Source organism: Pipistrellus hanaki (genome assembly GCF_964339955.1).
Source record: "Pipistrellus hanaki genome assembly, chromosome: X".
Lineage (NCBI taxonomy): Eukaryota > Metazoa > Chordata > Mammalia > Chiroptera > Vespertilionidae > Pipistrellus > Pipistrellus hanaki.
Window position 1 is genome coordinate 55,227,355 of NC_140524.1, and position 24,747 is coordinate 55,252,101.

General features: G+C 37.3%; 1 long non-coding RNA gene and 1 pseudogene across 3 annotated transcripts in view; both read left to right on the forward strand.

Annotated features, from left to right (window-relative positions):
• LOC311615238 overlaps positions 1-24,747 on the forward strand; it is a 1,780,830-nt gene that overhangs the window by 1,632,050 nt on the left and 124,033 nt on the right. The window lies entirely within an intron of this gene.
• On the forward strand, positions 14,328-15,502 carry LOC311615440 (protein adenylyltransferase SelO-like; annotated as a pseudogene). The gene has a single exon. The product of its transcript is annotated as a protein adenylyltransferase SelO-like (transcript).

Consider the following 24,747-nt stretch of genomic DNA (forward strand, 5'->3'; position numbering starts at 1 on the left):
GCTAATAATAATAAAAAATAAATAAATACATTTAAAAGTATCTATGCTAGGCTTCTCTCCTTGATTCAGGATATAGTCTATATCAGAAAAAAAAGGAAACCATTTCTCCTTCTATTAGTCCAGACTCTGGGGGCCATATCTATCACCTCTCTCTGATGGGCTCACCCTGGCCATTGCTCTATTGCATTGCCATTGTGAATTATGTACAACTAAATGGAGATCTGGGGACATGGTAAATTTCTGGTGCTAAAATTATGAAGTTAATTAAAGAATTAACAGTGTTAAATACTCTATTGGATTTCTGATATAATTCATCAAAACAAAACTTCAATAGCAAAAAATAAATGCAATAAAGACATATCTTTGCCATAAAATTGTCTTTAAAATATGCAAGAATCAAATATAAATACTTTCAGATAAGTTGTAAAATAGTAAATAAAAGGCAAAGAATTTCTAATTTTTTTATTGTTGTAAAATAGACATTACGAATTATGATGCCAAGAACTCTTATTTACTGCCTTCTGCATATATTAGTCGGAATATATTGAAAGAATGTCTGTCTTCTAGGCGGAGCTTGAAGATGGCGACCGAACAGTCGGACTTGTTCTGACTCTGGTCCCAGAACGGATAAAAGTAACATCTGAGTCGCTCAGGGAGGGTTGATTGGCAGCTGAGGGGCAGCAGAGGTTTCAAGGAAGCTAGGGAGCGATCCGCTGGACAGGATTTCCTGCCTGTGGCCAGAACTGCCACAGCGGCGGCCGCGGCGGCCTGCGGCAGTGGCAGCGGCAGCGGCAGCGGCGCTGTGAGAAAGGAGTGGCTTCTCTGAGGCCTGGAAAGCCCACTGTGGAGAGGTCCATCCAGTAGCTGAGACACCCGAGTTGGCGCTGGCGCGTGGATTCAAAGGAGTTCTTCGGTCACCCACGGAAAGGTCAGAATTTGCGGGGAAAGCCTGAGTGATTAGCCGGGGAGTTCCGGCCCCGCCTCCATGGAGCGCCCGCAAAGCTGAGCCCTAAGAAGGCTGCAGTGACATCTAGTGCTGGGTTTGGCATGAGCTTCCCCAGAAGCGGGAATTTTATTTTTTTATTTATTTTTTTTTTATTTAAAAAAAAAGCCAGGGGACACGGGACAGAGTGTTAAGAATCGCGGCTGTCCCGCCAAGGGCGGAACATCTGGACACCTCGGCGCCTGATCCCCTTCACCCCCTAGCTTTGGAATACTAGGGAAGGACTGCCTAATTGGGCATATCCGGGGAATTTGCAGGGAGAAAGTGCCTCCCTGGAAACAAGGGATCGGAGCCAGAAGAGATAGTCTGGGAGCCAGCTGGCACCCTGCCAGCTAGAGCCATAGAGAAAGAAGGCCGGAGCAACCAAAAAGACTGGGAGGTCAAACCGGAAACACTGACACCTAAGAGCTGAATTACAAACTGCCCTTTTTTTTTTTTCTTTTTTTTCTTTTTTTCTTTTTTTCCTTTCTTTTCTTTTGTCTTTTAATTAATCAAAAATAAATGGACACAAATAACTAAGATATAGCCTACTAAAAATTAAGGATTACCTTACAAAACTGAGGTGCAGTGGAAAGCTGGGAACTGCAAGATTGTCTGGTCCGAGAATCAGAAGTGCCAAATACATTAACTGAGGAAGTGAGTGACCAGTACTGGTCATTTTATGCTAATTTTGCTATTCTTTATTTTATTTTCATTTTTTACATCTTTTATTTAATTTTCATTTTTCATATCTTTTACTTAAGAAACATTTTTTTTTCTTTTTTCCTTACTTGATTTTACCTTTTCAATTATTACATTTTTCAATCTCTATCATCACTATTACTACTGCTATTTTGCAATTTTTTCAAAAATTTTTATTTATTTATTTTTTTCTCTCTCTCTAGTACCTTTTTATTTTTTCTTTATTTTACATTGGGAGTAACCTTCATTCTATTTTAATCTCTACTATAGCATCATTCAACCCAATCTCAACTCAACCTTTACACTATCACTCTCTTACTAAACTTTACCCTTTAGTCTACAGTTTATCCTATCTCTTTCCGGCTTTAGTTTTTTCTCTATTCTCTCTGTATACCCCCTGCTAAAGCTCTCACTATACTTATAGACCTAAGTTCCAACCCCTGATCCAAGTGTATAAATACCAATCTCTGCACTATATTAACTAGTTAAAAAAAAAAAAAACATCCGTTCTCCCCTCTATCCTTTTCGCATTGTATGTGTGAAGGTTGATTATTGTGAATTTTTATGCCTTTTAGTGAAATTGTTATGCTTATTCCTGTATTGTTATTGTTGCTTTGTATTTTTTTTTAAATCCTCTGTTTTTGTTTGTTTCTTTTACTTCTGTATATCACAGCCTTACTTAATAATAGTGGATATTGTAGTTTGTATTAATCTCCAAGTATTGTTACTGGCATTGGCTGGGTCCAGAGGTTTTTCTATGGCAATTTTCTCCACATATATATAGTTTGTTTCCCATTTCTCTTTTAGTTTCCTTCTTCTCTCTCTTTCTCTCTCTCTCTCTCTCTCTTCTTTTTTTCCCTGTTTTCCAACTTCATTTTGTCATTACTTTCTTTTCTTCTTCTTCTTTTTCTATCTCTTTATCCCTCTTTTTTTTTAATTTACTTAATTTTTTTTAATTTTAATTTTTTTAAAATTTTTCTTTATTTTATTTTTACCTTTCTTCCTTCTCTCCTATCCCCTAAGTTGCCTTTCTCTAGTGGTCACCTTTATTAGAGGTTATTAATATTGTAAATACATTCCTGTTAAGTGCCTCTTGTGTTGTACCTGGTAGTGTTGTATTTTGTACCTCAAAATCAACGCAGGAGAAGGAATACCACATAACCAGACATCCTGAAAAGAGAGGCCATGGGGAGACAAAAACATAGTCCGCACGTGAAAGAAAAGCAGGCATCACCAGAAAAGGAAGTAAACGAGCCAGAGGTAAGCAGCCTGCCAGAGCAAGAATTCAGAGTAATGATCATAGCATGGCTAAAAAGAATGGAAGAGAAATTTGACAATAGCCAAGAAGAAATGAGAAAGAACCATGAGGAAATGAAGAAGAGCCATGAGGAACTGAAGAAGAACCAAGAAGAAATGAAAAGTGACATCGCTACCATGAAGAACTCAATAGAAAGCATCAAGAGTAGACTAGATGAAGCAGAGGACCGCATCAGTGAGCTAGAAGATAAGATGGAAAAAAATACCAAGTAGAGCAACTTCTAGAAAAAAAGATTAAAAAGCAGGAGGAGAGCCTACGGGAGCTTTGGGACAAAACAAAACAAAATAATATTCGAATAATAGGGGTTCCAGAAGGAAAGGAAACTGAGGTAGACATGGAAAAAGTATTTCAAGAAATAATGACAGAAAACTTTCCTGAAATAGAAAAGAAAAAACCCACACAAATCCAAGATGCCCACAGAGTCCCAAGCAAAATGAATCCCAGAAGACAGACTCCAAGGCACATTATAATTAAATTGGCAAACAACAATGACAAAGTAAGAATCTTAAAAGCAGCCAGAGAGAGACAGAAAGTTACATACAAAGGAACCCCCATCAGACTAGCAACTGATTTCTCAACAGAAACTTATCAGGCCAGGAGGGAATGGGATGAAATATACAAAGTCATGCAAAGGAAGGGTCTGAATCCAAGAATACTGTACCCAGCAAGGCTATCAATCAAAATTGAAGGGGAAATCAGGAGCTTCACAGACAAAAAAAGACTGAAGGAATTTATCTCCACCAAACCAGCAATGCAAGAAATGCTAAAGGGTCTACTGTAAAAATAAAGAAATAAGAAGTGAAGAAGGAACACGGGTATAGAATAAAAATGGCATCAAATGAGTACCTATCAATTATAACCTTAAATGTAAATGGATTAAATGCTCCAATCAAAAGACATAGGGTAACAGATTGGATAAGAAAACAAGACCCATACATCTGTTGTCTACAAGAAACCCACCTCAGAAAAAGAGATGCACACAGACTGAGGGTGAAGGGATGGAAAAAAGTTTTCCAGGCAAATGGAAATGAAAAAAAAGCTGGGGTAGCAATACTTATATCTCACAAATTAGATCTCAGAGTGAAGGACATAACAAGAGATAATGAAGGCCACTTCATAATACTAACGGGAACAATCCAACAAGAAGAAATAACCCTGGTAAATATATATGCACCCAATACAGGAGCAACCAAATACATTAAAAAACTGCTGGAGGACATTAAGGGAGAGATTAATAGCAATACAATCATAGTAGGAGATTTTAATACCCCACTGTCACCCTTGTACAAATCATCTAAACAAAAAATCAGCAAAGAAATATCAATCCTAAATGTATCACTAGACCAGATGGAATTTATTGACATCTTCAGGACACTCCACCCCAAAGCCACAGAATATACATTCTTCTCAAGTGCAAATGGGACATTTTCAAAGCTAGACCACATTTTGGGACATAGGTAAAGTCTCTTCAAATTCAAGAAGATAGAAATCATATCAAGTATCTTCTCAGACCATAATGGCATAAAACTGGAAATTAACTACAATAAAAATAATCCAAAGAAATCAAACACATGGAGACTAAACAGTTTGCTATTAAACAAGGACTGGGTTACCAGAGAAATCAAGGAAGAAATTAAAAACATCCTGGAAACTAATGACAATGAAAGCACAACAATCCAAAATCTTTGGGACACAGCAAAAGCAGTTTTGAGAGGGAAGTTCATATCCTTACAAGCCGATTGCAAAAAACTAGAAAAAATAGTAACAGATGATCTAACTCTACAACTCAAAGAGTTAGAAAAGGAGCAACAAGAAAAGCCCAGTGTAAGCAGAAGGAAGGAAATAACAAAAATCAGAGCAGAGATAAACGACATAGAGACCAAAAAAACAATACATAAGATCAACAAAACCAAGAGCTGGTTCTTTGAAAGAATAAACAAGATAGATGGACCTCTAGCCAGGCTAACCAAGAAACAAAGAGAGAGGACCCAAATAAACAAAATCAGAAATGAAAGAGGTGAAATAACAACAGACCCCACCGAAATACAACGGATTGTTACAAAATACTACGAACAACTCTATTCCAACAAACTGAACAACCTCGAGGAAATGGACATATTCCTAGAAAAATACAAACTTCCAAAACTCAATCAGGAAGAATCTAAAAATCTCAATAGACCAGTGACTTGGGAAGAAATTGAAACAGTCATCAAAAAGCTTCCAGCAAACAAAAGCCCAGGGCCAGATGGCTTCACAGGAGAGTTTTACCAAACATTCAAGGAAGAACTAAAACCTATCCTCCTCAGACTATTCCAAAAAATTCAAGAGGAAGGAACACTTCCAAACTCCTTCTATGAAGCCAGCATCACCCTAATACCAAAAACTGATAAAGACAACTGAATGAAAGAGAATTACAGGCCAATATCCCTCATGAACATAGATGCCAAAATCCTCAACAAAATTCTAGCAAATCGGCTCCAGCAGAGCATCACAAAGATCATACACCATGACCAAGTAGGATTTATTCCAGGAATGCAAGGTTGGTACAATATCCGCAAATCAATAAACGTGATACATCACATAAACAAGTTGAAAGATAAAAATCATATAGTCATATCATTTGATGCAGAAAAAGCATTTGATAAAATCCAACACCCTTTCCTGATAAAAACTCTTAACAAGGTGCGAGTACAAAGATCATACCTCAACGTAATAAAAGCTATATATGATAAACCCACAGCCAACATCATACTCAATGGGCAAAAACTAAAACCATTCCCTCTAAGAACAGGAACAAGACAGGGATGCCCACTATCGCCACTCCTCTTTGACATAGTTCTGGAAGTACTAGCCATTGCAATTAGACAAGAGGAGGAAATAAAAGGCATCCAAATTGGAAAAGAAGAAGTAAAGCTATCCTTATTTGCAGACGACATGATATTGTATATAAAAAACCGAAAAGACTCCATTAAAAAACTAATTGGCTTAATAAATGAATTTGGCAATGTAGCAGGATACAAAATTAACACCAAGAAATCTACGGCATTTCTATACACCAACAGTGAGTTTATAGAAACAGAGACTAAAAAAGCAATTCCATTTACGATCGCACCAAAAAAATTAAGATACCTAGGAATAAACTTAACTAAGGAAGTAAAGGACCTATACGCGGAAAACTACACGACACTGAAAAAAGAAATAGAGGAAGATGTAAACAGATAGAAGAACATACCATGTTCATGGATTGGTAGAATCAACATCATCAAAATGTCCATACTTCCTAAAGCAATCTATAAGTTCAATGCACTCCCCATTAAAATACCAACGGCATATTTCACTGACCTAGAAAGAACTCTCCAAAAGTTCATTTGGAACAATAAAAGACCCCAAATAGCCACAGCAATCCTGAGAAAGAAGAGTAAAGTAGGAGGTATCTCAATACCAGACTTTAAACTGTATTACAAAGCCACTGTTCTCAAAACAGCCTGGTAATGGCACAAAAACAGACATATAGATCAATGGAATCGAATCGAGAACCCAGATATCAACCCAAATCACTATGCTCAATTAATATTTGACAAAGGAGGCACTAATATACAATGGAGTCAATACAGTCTCTTCAATAAATGGTGTTGGGAAAATTGGACAGATACATGCAAAAGAATGAAACTAGATCACCAACTTACACCATACACAAAAATAAACTCAAAATGGATACAGGACTTAAACATCAGACGGGAAACCATAAAAATACTAGAAGCATCCACAGGCAACAAAATCTCAGACGTATGCCAAAAGAACTTCTTCACTGATACTACCCCTAGTGCAATGGAAGCTAAAGAGAAAATAAACAAATGGGACTACATCAAAATAAAAAGCTTTTTTACAGCAAAAGAAACCATCAACAATACAACAAGAAAGCCCACTGTGTGGGAGAACATATTTGCAAATGTTACCACTGATAAAGGTTTAATCTCTAACATCTACAAACAGCTTATACAACTAAATAAAAGGAAGATGAATGATCCAATAAAAAAAATGGGCAATGGACCTAAATAGAATATTTTCAAAAGAAGACAGAAGGAAGGCCAAAAAGCACATGAAAACATGCTCAAAGTCACTAATTATCCGAGAGATGCAAATCAAAACAACAATGCGGTACCATCTCACACCTGTCAGAATGGCCACCATCAACAAATCAACAAACGACAAGTGTTGGCGAGGTTGCGGAGAAAAAGGAACCCTCATGCACTGCTGGTGGGAATGTAGACTGGTGCAACCACTGTGGAGAACAGTGTGGAGTTTCCTCAAAAAACTGAAAATGGAACTCCCATTTGACCCAGTAATCCCACTTCTAGGAATATATCCCAAGAAACTAGAAACACCAATCAGAAAGGATATATGCACCCCTATGTTCATAGCAGCACAATCTACAATAGCCAGAATTTGGAAACAGCCTAAGTGTCCGTCAGCAGATGATTCGATCCAAAAACCATGGTACATCTACACAATGGAATACTATGCTGCCATAAAAAAGAAGGATTTCTCATCATTTGCAGCATCCTGGATGGAATTGGAGAACATCATGCTGAGTGAAATAAGCCAATCAATGAAAGAGAAACACCACATGACCTCACTCATTTGTGGATAATAAAGAACATTATAAACTGATGAACCATAAGATAGATATAGAGACAGTATATCAACAAGTAGACTGTCAAATTACAGCTGGGAGGGGAGGAAGATCTGGGGGAGATAATAGATCAACCGAAGGACTTGTATACATGCATATAAGTGCAACCAATGGACACAAAACTCTGGGGAGGGAGGGGATGTGTGGGAGGGAGGGAAGGGGTCAAAAAAAATCAATAAAATATATTAAAATAAATAAATAAATAAATAAATAAATAAAAAGAAAAACCAAAAAAAAAAAAATAAATAAAATTTTTAAAAAAAGAATGTCTGTCTTACAAGGATTCTCAAAATATTTTCAGATACTAGTCTTATCTAACAAGAGAGTAATATGAAAATTGATCATATCTCTGCTACACCCACAAGCCACACCCACAAGCCACACCCACCAGCCAATCAGAGCAAATACACAAATTAACCCAACCAAGATCGTTGCAGCCACAGAGAGCAGGATGGAGGCTTGGGTTTCCCAGGCAATGGAGGAAGCTAAGCTTTCCGCCTGCCCTTGCTGGCCTAAGCTTCCACTCAAGGCTACAAAGTTTCAATTATAGAAGGTAAACAAATCCAAACAGAAATGGCAGCAGCAACAGAACAAGCAGAAGGCTTGGCTAGACTCCAGGCTACAAAGTTTCAATTGTAGAAGGTAAATAAATTCCTGATACCAGGGCCTCTGCTTGGGTCACCAGGGTCGTGGGTGGTCTGCAAACCACCACAGGCCCCTCGACCACCCCACACCAACCCTTATCTGAGACAACCTTCAGGGCAAACCAGCTTGCCCCCACCCATGCACCAGGCCTCTATCCTATATAATAAAAGAGTAATATGCAGATTGACCATCACTGAAGTACACAAGATGGCTGCCCCTATGTGGTCAAAGATCCAGCCCCCATGTGGACACAAGGTGGCCATCACAAGATGGCCAGCAGGGGAGGACAGTTGGGAGGGACCAGGCCTGCAAGGGAGGGCAGTTGTGGGTGATCAGGCAAGCAGGGGAGGGCAGTTAGGGGTGACCAGGCCAGCAGAGGAGGGAATTTGGGGGCAAACAGGTTGGCAGAGGGGCAATTAGACATCAATCAGGCTGGCATGGAGTGGTTAGGGGTGATAAGGATGGCAGGCAGAAGCAGTTAGGTGCAATCAGGAAGGCAAGCAGGTGAAAAGTTGGGAGCCAGCAGTCCTGTATTGTGAGAGGGATGTCTGACTGCCCCCACCGAGATCAGGCCTAAACAGGCAGTCAGACATTCCTTGAGGGGTCCCAGATTGGAGAGGGTACAGGCTGGGCTGAGGGACACCACCACCCCTTTCCCCCATGTATGGATTTCTTGCACCAGGCCTCTAGTTGTTAAATAAGAATTAATATGAGACTCAAAACGAACAAACAAAAAAACAAACTGATAGAAGGAACTAATGATTTGCTTTTAGTTAAAAAAATGGCAATTTTTTTTAGGAGATAATTAAAAACCCATGACAGAATGTTAGCACAAATTCATTAGTTATGTAACAGTGTCATGGAAAAACTATCTTGTTAAATAAATTTCCCAAAGTATATTTGTTGGGATAGGACCAAAATTTCCAAAAATGGTGTGTTTTTTTTTCTTATTAAACGAGAGAAAAGCTCATATTTAATTTTTGAATTATCCTATCTAATAAAGAGGGAATATGCTAATTGACCCTCACACCATTGCAAAGATGGAGACACCCACAGCCAATAAGGAGGGCATATGCTAATTGCTGTCCCACCCTTAAAGATGGTGGTTCTCACAGCCAATAAGGAGGGAATATGCTAATTGTTGCCCTGTCCTCAAAGATGGCAGTTCCCACAGCCACAAAATGTCAGTATCCAGTCTCCTCAGCCCTGCTGGGGTGGCAGGCATTTGGAGAGCACCTGCCTCCTGAGTCCCCCAGTCCCTTCAGACCCCAGCCACCCAGGGCCAGCACAAGGCACAGGCAAGCCTCAGATGGCAACTGCCCAGCCACTCAGGGCCACCAGAGGCGCAGGTAACCAGGGCCAGCCAAGGCTTGCAGTGATGGCAGTGGCAGCAACAGAGGTGTGATGGGGTCATTGCCTTCCCCTGATCACTGGGCTGCCTCTCGCCCCTGAGGGATCCTGGTGTGTGAGAGGAGGCAGGCCAGGCCGAGTGACCCCCCCTTCAGTGCATAAATTTTTATGCACTGGGCCTCTAGTTTCTTTATAAGAAGCAGAAGCTAGAAAACTGCTAACTAGAACATGAGTATGGTGTATACAACCTAATAAACTTGGGGAGATTTCATATACATTTTTTCAGATTTGTTGCAGTATAATTGACAAATAAAATGCTAAGGTATTTAAAATGTAAAAAAAAAAAAAAAAAAAAAAAAGATCTAAAAAGAAAACAAGATCAATTAAATTATAAAAATGCACAATCTAAAAATGGAAGAATAGTTAAACAGACACAACATGACAAATAGAAAACAAATAGCTCAATTATTAACTTAGTCCTAAACATGTCAATAATCACATTAACTTAAATGGCTCTAAACACCTCAATTAAAGTGAAGAATTTGGCAGATTTGATTTATAAAAGACTAATATATAATGTTAAAAAATCCATATTTTTTATTTTTGAAACTCCATATTTAATATATAACATGTATAAAATTACCAAATTAAGCATAAAGTCTTATCTTTACAAAAATTTAAACTAGCATAGAATGCATTATCAATTTAATAATATATAGTCATTTTTAAATTAAATTTTATTGGGGTGATATTGGTCAACATGAACATATAGGTTTCATGTGTGAATTTCTAAAATCTGTACATACTAGTATCACCATTATCCCACCACCCAAAGTCCAATCATCTCCTGTTACGTCATATTAAAAAATGCATTTTAAATATAAAGCTACAAATAAATGAAAAGTGAAATGATTAGAAATTATTTACCATGTTGAAATTTAATTTATCAATTTGATATTTTTCACATCATGTTTTTTAATGTCATATTTAATAACAGTGTCCAATTATTAGGCAAAATAGTTTCTAGTGGTTGACTTCTCCAACACCATCTTAAGAAACAAGGTACTTATATACCACCAGTTTTACACCAAGAGGGGTGGGCACGTTTCACATGAAAGGAGGATTCTTACATAGATAAGTGGACCCATTTATATGTTAACTGCTTTGGAATATACAGCTTTCGATAAGCATGTGCCACTTGTCTACAAGCCATGTATGTGTGTAGAGGCTATGTATATCAAGACCCACTCCCTTTTCCTGTTGAGATACATTGTCTTGCTGTCACCAAATACTCTGCTTCTCTCTATATGTACCCTTAATAAACTCTCTTTATTTCTGAAATTCTCAGCCTTTTTTTTTTTTTTTTTTTTTTTTTTTTTGTCTCTTGGCCTCATCTTCCTTTGGAGTTTGGTTCCAGTACATCTTGGAAAATTTTCCCATCACTAATCCAAAGTCACAAATATTTTATCCTCTTTCCATGCCCTGCACTCAGATTCCTTATAGTATTAGGTTAATTAGTAATGAATTAATTTTTGTAGATGTTGAAAATGAAGAATCAACATTCATTTTTGTACCTGATACCCAATTATTAACACAATTAAATGAAAATACTATCCTTTCTCCTTTGAATTGCTATTGCACTTCAATCAAATTCATTTGTCCATAAATATGTAGGTTTATTTCTAGATTATCTATTCTGTTCTACTGATCTATGTGTCTAAGCCTCTACTAATGCTATAACATGCATTTTATTATAACTTTACCATAAGTCTTGAAATCATGGTTATCTGTCTAAATTTGTTCCTCTTTTTAAAAGTTGTTTAGGAAATTCTAGGTCCTGTTCATTTCTATATCAGCTTTAGAATTATTTTGTCTTTTTTCAAAACTTTTTTTTGGTGATTTTGAAATAGATTGTGTTAATCTATAGACCAATTTGGAGGAAAATTATTAGTACTTTAACAATAACCAGTCTGTTTATTCATGAAAAAAATATACTTATTTGGATTGTCTTGAATTTCTCTCAGTGAATGGCTTCTTTCAGTTGTACCCATCTTTCACAACTTCTGTCAACTCTATCCCTATTTAATATTTAATGCTACAGTAAATGGTATTGTTTTTTTCATTTTAATTTCTGTTTCTCTCTTGCAAGTGTAAGGAAATGTAATTGATTTTTATATTGATCTTGTATCCTATAAACTTGCTAAATTCACTTAGTTCAAATAACTTTAATGTAGATTCAATTCAATTTTCTACATAGAAAATCATGTTGTCTGTGTACAGTCTTACTCCTTCATTACCAATATTCATGCCTTTTATTTCTTTTCTTTCTTTTTTTTTTTTTTTTTTTGCCTAAACACCCTGGGTATAACCTCCAGAACAATGTTTAAAAATGATAAATATATTCACTACTTTAATTGTGTTTTTGTTTTCAAAGTTGTGTACATATTTCAAATCTTACCAAATTATGCACTTTAAATATGTTCAACTTATTATATAACAATTATACCTCAATAAAGCTGTTACAAACATTTAAAAAGCAAGTACATTTAATAAATCTCCTTAAAACCATACTATTCAACTCATTTGAGTTAAAGAACAAAAATTATCTTTTAAGAAGTTATACTACTTACTTATTTCTCCAAGTTAGACATTTTTGGTATATTTTTCTGTTATGACATTTCTTTATTGATATTTTTCTCAATATTTAAAACTATTGTTAAAACAAAGGTTTATATTTGTAACTATTGTTATTAAGTTATATTTTATGCATATGTAAATAGCTGCTTAAATGTATTTTTGCAACTACTATATTAAGAAGCTAACAATGAAATTTTTAATGTCAGTACTTCACATGTGACATTTGATAACAGAAAAAAAGTACTGACTAAAGAGAGACACATGAATTATGCTAACTGTGTTACTCAACTTTCCTGTCAGACTAAAATATAAACAACAACAAGCTTAAGGTTTATTTTCAGTTTTTGATATAACCATTAAAATATCTGATATACTTGGTGAGAAACATCTGTGATTTCACCTTGGCTTGCTTAACTGCTTTTCTTCTCTTAGAACTGCATGGTCCAAAACATCTATTTCTGGATGTTTTTCATGGTGTTGTTGCTGTTGTTCTTGATCACTTCTTAGTAATAGACCTACCATTACTTTGCTCTTTTAATACACAATTAGAACTTCCTTGGTCACATTATAATAGATACACAAAAGAGGAAAATTATACTAGTGTATGAAATGAGTGGGATTTTTAGTTTGAAATTCTAATATAGAAAGTTTTGAGTATTATTGCCTATACTCCATAAAAACATAGATACATTAAAACTTATGATGAAAGGCAAAGATTGTTAAAAATTATTTTAAAAATACTTGTATCTGGCTTTAGACAATAAGGGTATTCACAAAATCCTATACATAAATCATCTATCATCTATCTATCTATCTATCTATCATCTATTGATATATATATAAAAGCCCAGCAACACTTAGGGTGAAACAACCAGAACAACCAGTGACCATGATGTGTGCTGACCACCAGGGGCAGATGCTCAATGCAGGAGCTGCCCTCTAATGATCAATGCGCTCCCACAGCAGGAGCAGCCACACAGAGGGCGGCTCCACATCTGCTTGGTTGACAGGGATGAGCGGCACTCCCACAGCTGGTGGGCAATTGTCAGTCTGTCCTTTGTATCTATGGGTCTGTTTCTTTGTTGTTTGTTAGTTATTTTGTTCATTAGGTTCCATATATATAGTGAAATCATATCTTACTCATCTTTCTCTGATTGCATGGATGTATCTGGAGAGTATCCACATTTCCTTTTTTTAAACTTGGGAAGCTGACATACTCATTACTTCCTACTCTGTTGTCCTCTGAATAGTTTCCCTAGGACACAACAGGTATAAACATTGGTACGAAGGCATTCCAAAACACAGCAACAGCAACAACCTATCTTTGATCTCCTGAGATGTTTTTAAATTTCAGATTATGCCAGGTTGAAATGCAGACTCAGTTAGCCATTGTGAGCGCACTGTTGGTTTTGATATTTTCTTGTCTTTTTGGTGGGCCAGAGGGTAAAATTGAAAATTACTACTTCAGCGCTTGAAAGAGTTAATGTAGCTTCCAGAAATGCTTACTACACTCCCAGGAGTAGTGTAAGCATTAGGAGAATCTGGCTTACTTTATTGGTAAAATGCACATCTGCTACAGGACAGCATTGGTTAATTAACTGCTGATTAAAGGAGTGACTCTGTTCCTTCGGAGAGCACTATCAATTACAAAGTGTTTAAGGATTATATTCAATATCCAGTGTGCCTTTTATCACCCTTTCACACAAGTAACTATATGAATATAATCAGCATTATTTTATATGTTTAAATACTCCCTCCATAACTTTTAGCTGCTTTATCATCTCCCATCCAAGTACTAACCAGGCCCGACCCTGCTTAGCTTCCGAGATCAGATGAGATCGGGCGCGTTCAGGGTGGTATGGCCATAGACTGCTTTATCATCTCAGTTCACTGGATTACTACTCATCTCCACTTCACTTGGGGCAGTCAAGAAGGGAGTTTGAAATTTATCCCTCTATGTAGCTAAAATCTCAGAAATTGAAAGCAATCAGGCATTTATAATGAATATAAGATTAAGGAGTGATAATACTCTCCAGGTAAATCCATGCTGTTGCAAATGTCTAGTTGTAAGTGATAATGAAGTATGGAGAGATTAGTTCTACAATGGAAACATTGTGAAAGAATGAGGTGCAGTAGTATTGCATGTTGCAAAATCATGGATTAGATTGAATCATTAGAAATTTGGGCTCATTATGGTGAACTGGATTTACTAAGGACATTATTAGATTTAATCTACAGGAATATTTCCCCTTTGTAGACCTCAAAGAACCTAATAGATATGTTGATTTTTTTTTCTTTTGTGGTAATCTGAGATGGCACAACTTATTGCCCTGTGGATGTCTGTTGGTTTTGCTCATGGTGTTTGTAATACTGATAACTTCAGTTTGTTATCCATTACAATTGACTATGGTCCATTTAGTTTTATGGAGGTCTATAACACATATTTTGTACCAAACACATCTGAGGATGAAAGAAGATATAAAATAAGAAATAGGCAATGTTTAATTTGAATAAATTGTATCAGCTCTAAACCCATTACTGGATCCACAGCAAAAGCAGCTTGCTGATCAGATTCTGTAGGGGTATGCTATTCTCTATTACATAAGATTTAAAGAACTGTTCAAAGCCAAATTGGGACTACTTGGAGAAAGGAAGGGTGATGAGGATTTAATTGCATTTCTCTTACATCTCATGGAAAAGACAGAAACTGATTTTACAATGACATTTAGGCAGCTCAGTGAGATTACTCAAAACCAGTTATGGCAGCTCAACATTCCTCAGCAATTCTGGGCACTGAAGATGATTTCAAAACATGAACTCTTTCCTGCCTGGGTGTTCTGTGTCCCAGGACCTTTTGAGACTGAAGAGTAATATGAGTGAATCAGTTTTTGAAAGAAGAAAAAGAATGATGACTGTTAATCCTAGATATGTGCTGAAGAACTGGATGGCAGAATCTGCATTGCAAAAAGCAGAAATGAATGATTTTTCAGAGGTCTGTCTCCCGCAAGTTCTTCAGCATCCTTTCAAGAAGCATTCTGCAGCTGAGAAAACAGGTTACTCCTTACCTACTCCTGCTTGGGCTAGAGATCACAGAGTTAGCTGCTCATTGTAATTTGGAAAAAAGTAATGAATACTTCTATCATTGAACTCAACATAGAAAAATAAATTTGATAAATTCTTAATGATTATGTTTTGATGACAATCCTGAATTTCATAATTATTATATATAAAATATTTTAACCACAAAAACTGAACCTGGTCTTTGTAAAAACAAACAAATAACAACAACAAAAACAAATGAGGGACTTATATCATTCAGATTCTTTTATCATAATTTGTCCAAATCCTTTATGTTTGAGAAATTTCCATATCCACCTCCCTTAGTTTGCCAATTCAGTCTGTCTTTATATGAGGTATTTTTTAGCATATCATAGCATATAGTATTTTATGAATTTTCTTTGCAAAGAAATAGGGAAGAGGAGGTCCATTTCAAAACTGTTACTGCCATTAGGTAGCAATGTGTTTCTGAAAATCAAGAGAAAACTGGATTTTCAAAACGTTCCATAATGAACATTTAACACATTATAATTTTGCATAGTAAAACCTTATTTTATAACCAATTGCATGTTACATGATTTGCTTTCTAATTGAAAAATCATATTGGTAAGACATAAAGAAGTACTGTAGGTAGATTTTTAAAATTGTTTTAAAATTTCTTTATTGATTAAGGTATTACATATGTGTCCTTATCCTCCAATTATCCACACAACCCCCCACTCATGCCCTTAAACCCCTGTTGTCATTGTCCATTGGTTAGGCTTATATGCATGCATACAAGTCATTTGGTTAATATCTCCCCCTTACCCCCACCCTTTCCTACCTTCCCTATGAGGTTTGATGGTCTGATCAATGTTTTTTTATGTTTTTGTTCATCAGTTTATGTTGTTCATTTTATTCCATAATGAATGAGATTATGTGATATTTATCTTTCTCTGCCTGGCTTATTTCACTTAGCATAATGCTCTCCATCTCCATACATGTTGTTGCAAATGGTAGGAATTCCTTTTTTTTTTTTTTTTTTTTTTTTTTTTTTTTTTTTTTTTACCGCAGCATAGTATTCCATTGTGTAGATTTATCACTGTTTTTGAATCCATTCATCTGCTGATGGGCACTTAGGCTGTTTAAAAATCTTAGCTATGATGAACTGTACTGCTATGAACATAGTGGTGCATATATCCTTTCTGATTCATGTTTCTAGTTTCTTGGGATATATTCCTAGAAATGTGATAACTGGGTCAAATGGGAGTTCCATTTTCAGTTTTTTGAGGAAACTCCATACTGTTCTCTAGAGTGGCTGTACCAGTCTGCATTCCCAACAACAGTACATGAGAGTTCCTTTTATTCCACAGCCTCACCAGTACTTGTCATTTGTTTATTTGTTGATAATAGCTATTCTGACAGGTGTGTGATGGAACCGCATTGTCTTTTGATTTGCATCTCTCAGATGATTACTGACTTTGAACACGTTTTCACATGTCTCTTGGGCTTCTTTCTGTTTTCTTTAAAAAGTATCTATTTAGGTCTGTTGCCTATTTTTTGATTGGGTTGATTATCTTCCTCTTCTTAAGTTGTATGAGTACCTTGTAAATGTTGGAGATTATACCCTTATTGGTGATAACATTGGCAAATATGTTCTTCCACGCAGTGGGCTTTCTTATTGTTTTGTTGATGGTTTCTTTTACTGTGAAAAAGCTTTTTATTTTTATATAGTCCCATTTGTTTATTTTCTCTTTAGTTTCTATTGCCCTAGGAGCAGTATCAGTGAAGAAATTGCTTCCTCATATGTCTGAGATTTTGCTGCCTGTGGATTCCTCTAGTATTTTTAAGGTTTTCCGTGTTATGTTTAATTGCTTTTTCCATTTTGAGTTTATTTTTGTGTATGTTGTAAGTTGCTGATCTAGTTTCATTTTGTGCATGTGTCTGTCCAATATTCCAACACCATTTATTGAAGAGTGTCTTGAATCCAATATATGTTCATGCCTCCTTTGTTGAATATTAATTGAGAATAGTGGTTTGGGTCAATATCTGGGTTCTTTATTCTATTCCATCGATCTATATTTCTGTTCTTGTGCCAGGACCAGGCTGTTTTGAGAACAGTGGCTTTGTAATACAACTTGAAATCTGGTATTGAGATCCCACCTACTTTGTTCTTCTTTCTCAGGATTGCTGTGGCTATTCAGGGTCTTTTTTATTCTGGATGAACTTTTGGAAAGTTTGTTCTAGGTCTGTGAAATATGTCGTTGAAATTTTAATGAGGACTGCATTAAATCTATTGATTGCTTTGGGTAGTATGGACCTTTTATTGATATTGATTCTACCAATACATGAACACATTATGTTCTTCCATCTATGTCTTCTTCTATTTCTTTTTTCAGTGTCTTGTAGTTTTCTGTGTATCGGTCTTTTACCTCCTTAGTTAAGTTTATTCCTAGGTATCTTAAAATATTGGTATGATGATAAATGGATTTTCTTTTTTAGTCTCTCTTTATGTAAGTTCATTATTGGTATATATAAATGCCATATATTTCTTGGCATTAATTTTGTATCCTGATGCATTGCTGAGTTCATTTATTAAGTCTAATAATTTTTAATGGAGTCTTTAGGGTTTTCTATGTACAGTATCATGTCATGTGTGAATAAAGACATTTTTACTTCTTCTTTTTAAATTGGGATGCCTATTGTTTCTTCTTCTGATCACAATAGCTAGTATTTCCAGTACTCTGTTTTACAGGAGTGGTGATAGTAGGTATCCCTGTCCTGTTCCTGTTCTTAAGGAGAATGGTTTTAGTTTTTGTCCATTGAGTATGATGTTAGCTCTGGGTTTGTCTTATATGGCTTTTATTATGTTGAGGTATGATCCTTCTTTTCCCACCTTGCTGAGAGTTTTTATCAAGCAAAGGTGTTGGATTTTGTCGAATGCTTTTTCTGTGTCAATTGATATAACTATGTGATTTTTATCTCTCAATTTGTTGATGTATCACATTTATTGATTTGAGGATTCTGTACCATCCTTGCATCCCTGGAATAAATCCTACTTGGTCATGGAGTATGATCTTTCTGATGTACTGCTGGATCTGATTTGCTAGAATTTTTTTAAGGATTTTGGCATCTTTCTTCATAAAGGATATTGGCCTGTAATTCTCTTTCATTGTGTTGTTTTTATCTGGTTTTGCTATTAGGTCAATTATGGCTTCGTAGAATGAGCTTGGAAGTGTTCTTTCCAATTCAATTTCTTGGAATAATCTGAGAAGGATAGGTGTTAATTCTTACCTGAGTGTTTAGTAAAACTCCCTTATAAAACTGTTTGGCCCTGGGCTTTTTTTTTTCCTGGAAGTTTTTTGATGTCTGCATCAATTTTCTCCATATTTATAATCAAATTAAGATGGTTTTATTTTTCCTGATTGAGTTTTGGAATGTTGTATTTTTCTAAGACTATGTCCCTTTCCTCCAGGTTGTCTAGTTTGTTAGAATAGAGTTGTTCATAGTATTTTTTAACAATCTTTTGTATTTGTGTTGGATCTGTTGTTATTTTGCTTTTTTCATTTCTGATTTTGTTTATTTGGGTCCTCTCTCTTTGTTTCTTGATTAGCCTGTGTAGAAGTTCATCGTTCTTGCTTATAATTTCAAAGAACCATCTCTTGGTTTCATTGATCATTTGTATTGGTTTTTTTTTTTTTGGTCTCTTTGTCATTTACTTCTGTTCTGATCTTCATTATCTCCTTCCTTCTGCTGTGGGATTTTCTTGTCGCGCTCTTTCTAATACTTTGAGTTGTAGTGTTAGATGATTTATTACCATTGTTTCTTGTTTTTTGAGGTAAGCCTGTAGAGCTATAATCTTCCCTCTCATGACTTCTTTTAATGTTTCCCATATATTTTGGATTGTTGTGTTTTTATTGTCATTAGTTTTCCAGGTTTTTGAAATTTTTTTTTGATCTCATTGGTAGTCCAATCATTTTTAATTGCATGTTATTCAGCTTCCAAGTGTTGGACTCTTTTAGATTGTTTTTATTGTAGTTGATTTCTAATACTATGCCATTGTGGTCTGAGAAATGCTTGATATGATTTCAATCTTATTGAATTTAAAGAGATTTTGCTTGTGATCAAATATGTGGTCTATTTTTTTTAAATGCCCCATGTGCACTTGAGAAAAACATATATCCTGTGGCTTTGGGTTGAAATGTTCTGAAGATGTCAATTAAGTCCATCTGATCTAGTGAGTCATTAAGGATTGCTGTTTCTTTGCTAATTTTTTATATAAGGTTTATCTAGTGATGTCAGAGGTGTATTAAAGTCCCATAAGATGATTGTATTGTTGTGTATCTCTCCGTTGATATCATCCAGGTGTTTTTTTGTTTTTTTTAATGTATTTGTGTGCTCCTGCCTTGGGTGCATATATGTTTCTCTGGGTTATATTCTCTTGTTGTAGCAATCCCTTTAGTATTGTGAATTGGCTTTCCTTATCTCTTGTTATAACCTTTATTTTGATGTCTATTTTGTCAGATATAAGTATTGCTACCCCAGCTTTTTTTTTCATTTTAATTTGCCTGAAACATATTTTTCCATCCCTTCACTTTCAGTCTGTGTGAGTCTCTTGTTCTGAGGTGGGTCTCTAGTAGACAGCATATATTAGGGTCATGTTTTTTCATCCATTTAGCCACTTGATGTCTTTTGATTGGATCATTTAATCCATTTATATTTGAAGTTATTATTGAAAGGTACTTGTTGTAGCCATTTTTTGTGTGTGTGTGCCTGTGTTCTTTCTTACCTTTTTATTTCTTCTTTTTATACCAGACCTTTAGCATTTATTGCATTGCTGGCTTGTTAATGATAAACTCATCTTTTTTTATTGTCTGTGAAGCTCTTTATTTACCCTTCAATTTTGAATGATAGCTTGGCTGCATAGAGTATTCTTGGATTCAGTCCCTTGATTTGCATCACTTTGTAAATTTCCTTCCATTCTTTTCTATCCTGATGTGTTTCTGTTAAAAAATCATTTGGTAATCTAATGGTGGATCCCTTGTATGTAACTTTCTTTCTCTTTCTTGCAGCCTTTAATATTCTCTCTTTGTCCTAAACATTTGCTATCATAATTATGATGTTTGTTTGTGTGGGTCTTTTCGGGTTCATCTTGTTTGAGACTCTGTGCTTGTGTGATACCCCCCGTCCCCCGTTCCCCCCCCCCGCCCCCCCCCACACACACATCAGGGAAGTTTTCTGACATTATTTCTTCAAATAGGTTTTCTAACACTTGTTTCTCTTCCTTTTGTTTTGGAACACTTAATATGCATAACTTATTATGTGTATGTTATTTTCTTTCATGTTCTCCCATAGTTTCTTTAGGCTCTCCTTCTGTCAGTTATTATTTTCTCTAATTGCAGTTCAGTTAGGGTGTTTTTTGCTTCCCTGTCTTCTAATTCACTAATTAGGTTATCTGCTTTTCCTAGTATAATTTTGAAACTTTCCATACTGTTTTTTTTTTTAATTGCAGTTATATCACTCTTCATTTCTTCTTGATTCTTACATAAGTTGTTGATTTTTTTTCATCCATCCAGTCAATGAACTGTATGACGCTCATTCTGCATTCTTTTCTGACATATTGCATACCTCTGTTTTACTTAGCTGTTTTTCTGTTGATACCTCCTTTTCTTTTCTTTGGTGGTTTTTTTGTCTACCCATTTTTTTTTGTCTCACCAACTCATCTAGATGTCAAGTTCTGCTGGGTCTGCTCCTTGGGTGGCAGTTGCTCCTCAGAATGTGGTTGTAGTGGCTGCTTTTCGGTTGGCAGCAGCTCCTCTGGAGGGTTCTGTTCGCAGCTGTGGTGGCTCCTCTGGCTGGTGGAGGAGGCTTCTTGCACAGTTTCTCTTCCTCAGATGGGGGTGGGCTGATTATGAGGCTGCTCCTTCTCATATGGGGGTGGTTTTCATGGGGTTCCTGTTTCTGGGATGTGGGTAGGATGCTTACTTGGCTGCTGCTCCTTGGATGAGGGTTGGCTGCATGCTATTGCTGTTCCTTAGGTGGAGCGGGCTTCTCATGAGGCTGCTGCTCCATGGACAGGGTCATGTTATTTGCAGGGCTGCTGCTCCTGGTATGGGTGCAGGCTCCTTGGATGAGAGCAGGCTGTTCAACAGACTGCTGTTCATCAGACAGGTGCAGGCTACATGTGGTTGCTGCTCCTCAGACCAGTGTAGGGTGTGCAGGGCTGCTGTGCCTTGTATGTGAGTGGCCTGCTCATGTGGCTGCTGCTCCTCAGACCTGGATGGGCTGCTGGTGTGGTTGCTGCTCCTCGGAGAGGGTGGACTGCTCACATGGTTGCTGCTCCTTGCACACAGCTCCTGCTATTTGGACAGGGGCAGACTATGTGAGTCTGCTGCTCTTAGGCTTGGGGCAGCTGCTCATGGGGTTGCTGCTCCTTGGACAGGAGTGGGCTGCTTACATGTCTGTTGCATGTGTAGTCACAGTGCCCTTAGCTAAAGCACTGTGTCAGTTAGAGGAGAGCGTACATCAGAACTCACAGGAGCCTGAGCACAGGGTGGCTAGAGACTCGGTTTAATCTATCAGTCAGACATCATTAGAGCTGCCATGGAGGCAGGAGAGGCTCCTGAAAGCACACAGGCTTCTGGCTGAGTGGTGCTCCCCCTGTGGGTTTATACAGACCACCAGGAGGCAGCTCCCGATTTTAGCATGTGCTCTCCAGTGGTCTATGCACATCGTAGCAACCACACATTCCACCATTTGGTAAATTTCCATATTAGTCTTTTATAATATAGGTTGGGCAGAAAACACCATAGAACCATTATATAAACCAAGAAAATGCAAACACCAAACACCCAGCAAAGAGTGTGGTTGTAGTCTGTAGAGGCTGAGCTTATATACAGAAAATAAGGTTAAGAATTGCTTTAATATGGGAGGACCTCAATTCAGTGTAGAGGAAATAGAAAGGGAATGAGTGAATAAGAAAAAAGAGAATGATAAAATAAGAATAATAATAAATTTACAAAAAATGATTGAAAATGGTATAAAATAAAAATAGTTAATAAAAATAAAATAAAATAGCTGAAATTGGTTTGGCTCAGCCGTAGAGCGTCGGTCTGTGGACTGAAAGGTCCCAGGTTCGATTCCGGTCAAGGGCATGTACATTGATTGCAGGCACATCACCGGTGGGGTGTGTGCAAGAGACAGCTGGTTGATGTTTCTCTCTCATCGACGTTTCTAGCTCTCTGTCTCTCTCCCTTCCTCTCTGTAAAAAATCAATGAAATATATTAATAAATAAATAAATAAATAAATAAAATAAAGTGATGGAAAAATAATGTGAAAATAAATAATAAATAAAGCCACAAACAAAACAAGGAAAACAAAGAAAAAACCATACAGAAAAATAATAATAAAAAAGTAAAAGTAAAAATGAAAATGAAAAAGTGAAGTGTCGCTCCTTTGCCTGGCTTAAGATCCCAGTCTTCTGTACTGTACTGTTTCTCAGTTTCAGATTGCTGGGACTGAAGGCCTCTTTTTATGCCAGATACTGTGGACTTTCAGGGACTATTCAAATTTTTTTAAAATCCTTTCTACCATTCATGTTGGAATCTGGGTGTGGCTGTATTGATTGCCTGGAGACTGGAGGGAGGGGCTATTTCTTTGGGACAAAACTGCTATACAGGTCCCAGGCTCGGGTATGACTCAGTGCCAGATTTGCTACCACTTCTCTTGGACCCATTCCTCTCCCCAGACTCCACAAGTCTGCAATTTCTCCTGCACTTCAGCCTTGGGTGAATGTCTGTATCCAAAAGGTACTATGTACTAGGCTCAGTGAAGAAAAGCACAGGCCACAGTGAGGGGAAAGTTTGCGCCTCTGTGAGCTCCCTCCTCTGCTGCAGGCACTGGTCAGCCCTTTAGGCTGCCCTCTCTGGGCTCAGCCTTTTGTGACTGTGGACCCACATCTAGAATCCCCTGCAGTCCAGCAGTCCTGTGGACCTTCTTTCCACAGTCAGATGCTGTGCCTGTCCCAAGGGATGCAGCTTGATGCTGTGCTGTTTCCCTCTGACCCTCTGGGCATAGAGGTCATGCAGACTCTCCTGCCCAGATCCTTGATTTTAACTTGGTCCAGGGGTCCTCTGCCCTTCCTGGCTGCAAATGTCTCACCAGCTGAGTTTCCTTTGCTAATTTTGGTTGGATGCTATTCATTTCAGCTGATCATTCTTTTTGCTCCAGAACAAGGCGTGGGACCCGTCTGCCTATTCCTTTGCCATTTTGTCTCTTTCCCCAGTAGGTAGATTAAAAAAATAATTTAGTATTTCTAAATAGTGACTGAGATATTTCATATTTTTGTAATGGTTTCTAGTGAAGCAAATATTTTAGAAATATTTCATTTTTCAATTGTTTTGTAGTTTTGCCATTAAGACAAAATAGGATTTAGTATTTGAACCATGTTTTAGAAGTTACTAAGTATATTATTGTACATTTAAGAAAATGACTAAATAGACCTGTTTGTATAGTACACTATCATATCTAATAAAAGAGAAATATGCAAATTAACCATCACTCTGCTACACCAACAAGCCAGGTCCACCAGCCATACCCACCAGCCAATCAGAGTGAGTATGCAAATTAGCCCTAACCAAGATGGTTGCAGCCACAGAGAGTAGGAGGGAGGCTTGGGTTTTCCTGGCAATGGATGAAGCCAAGCTTTCCACACATCCTGGCCAGCCCAGGCCTCGACTTAAGGCTACAAAGTTTCAATTGTGGAAGATACATGAATTCCAACAGAAATGGCCTCCACCACTCCACCATGGAGTGAGCAGGAGGCCTGGCTCCACTCCAGTCTACAAAATTTCAATTGTAGAAGGTAAATAAATTCCAGATACCAGGGCCTTCACTTGGGTCATCGGGGACGTGGCAGGCCTGCAAACAATCACAAGCCCCTCACTCAGGCTGCCCCATGCCTCAAGGGAACTTTTACCCTTAACCGGGACACCCTTCAGGGCAAACCAGTTGGCCCCGACCCATGCATCAGGCCTCTATCCTATCTAATAAAAGAGTTATATGCAGATTGACCAACACTCCAACACACAAGATGGCTGCCCTATATGGTTAAAGATCCTGCCTCCATATGGACAAAAGATGGCCACCACAAGATGGCCAGCAGGGGAAGGCAGTTAGAAGGGACCAGGTTTGCAAGGGAGGGCAGTTGAGAGGGATCAGACCTGCAAGGGAGGGCAGTTAAGGGTGATGAACCCTGCAGGGGAGGGCAGTTAGGGGTGACCAGGCCGGCAGAGGAGAGAAGTTTGGGGCAAATGGGCTGGCAGGAGAGCAGTTAGACATCAATCAGGCTGGTATGGGAGTAGTTAGAGGGTGATCAGGCTGGC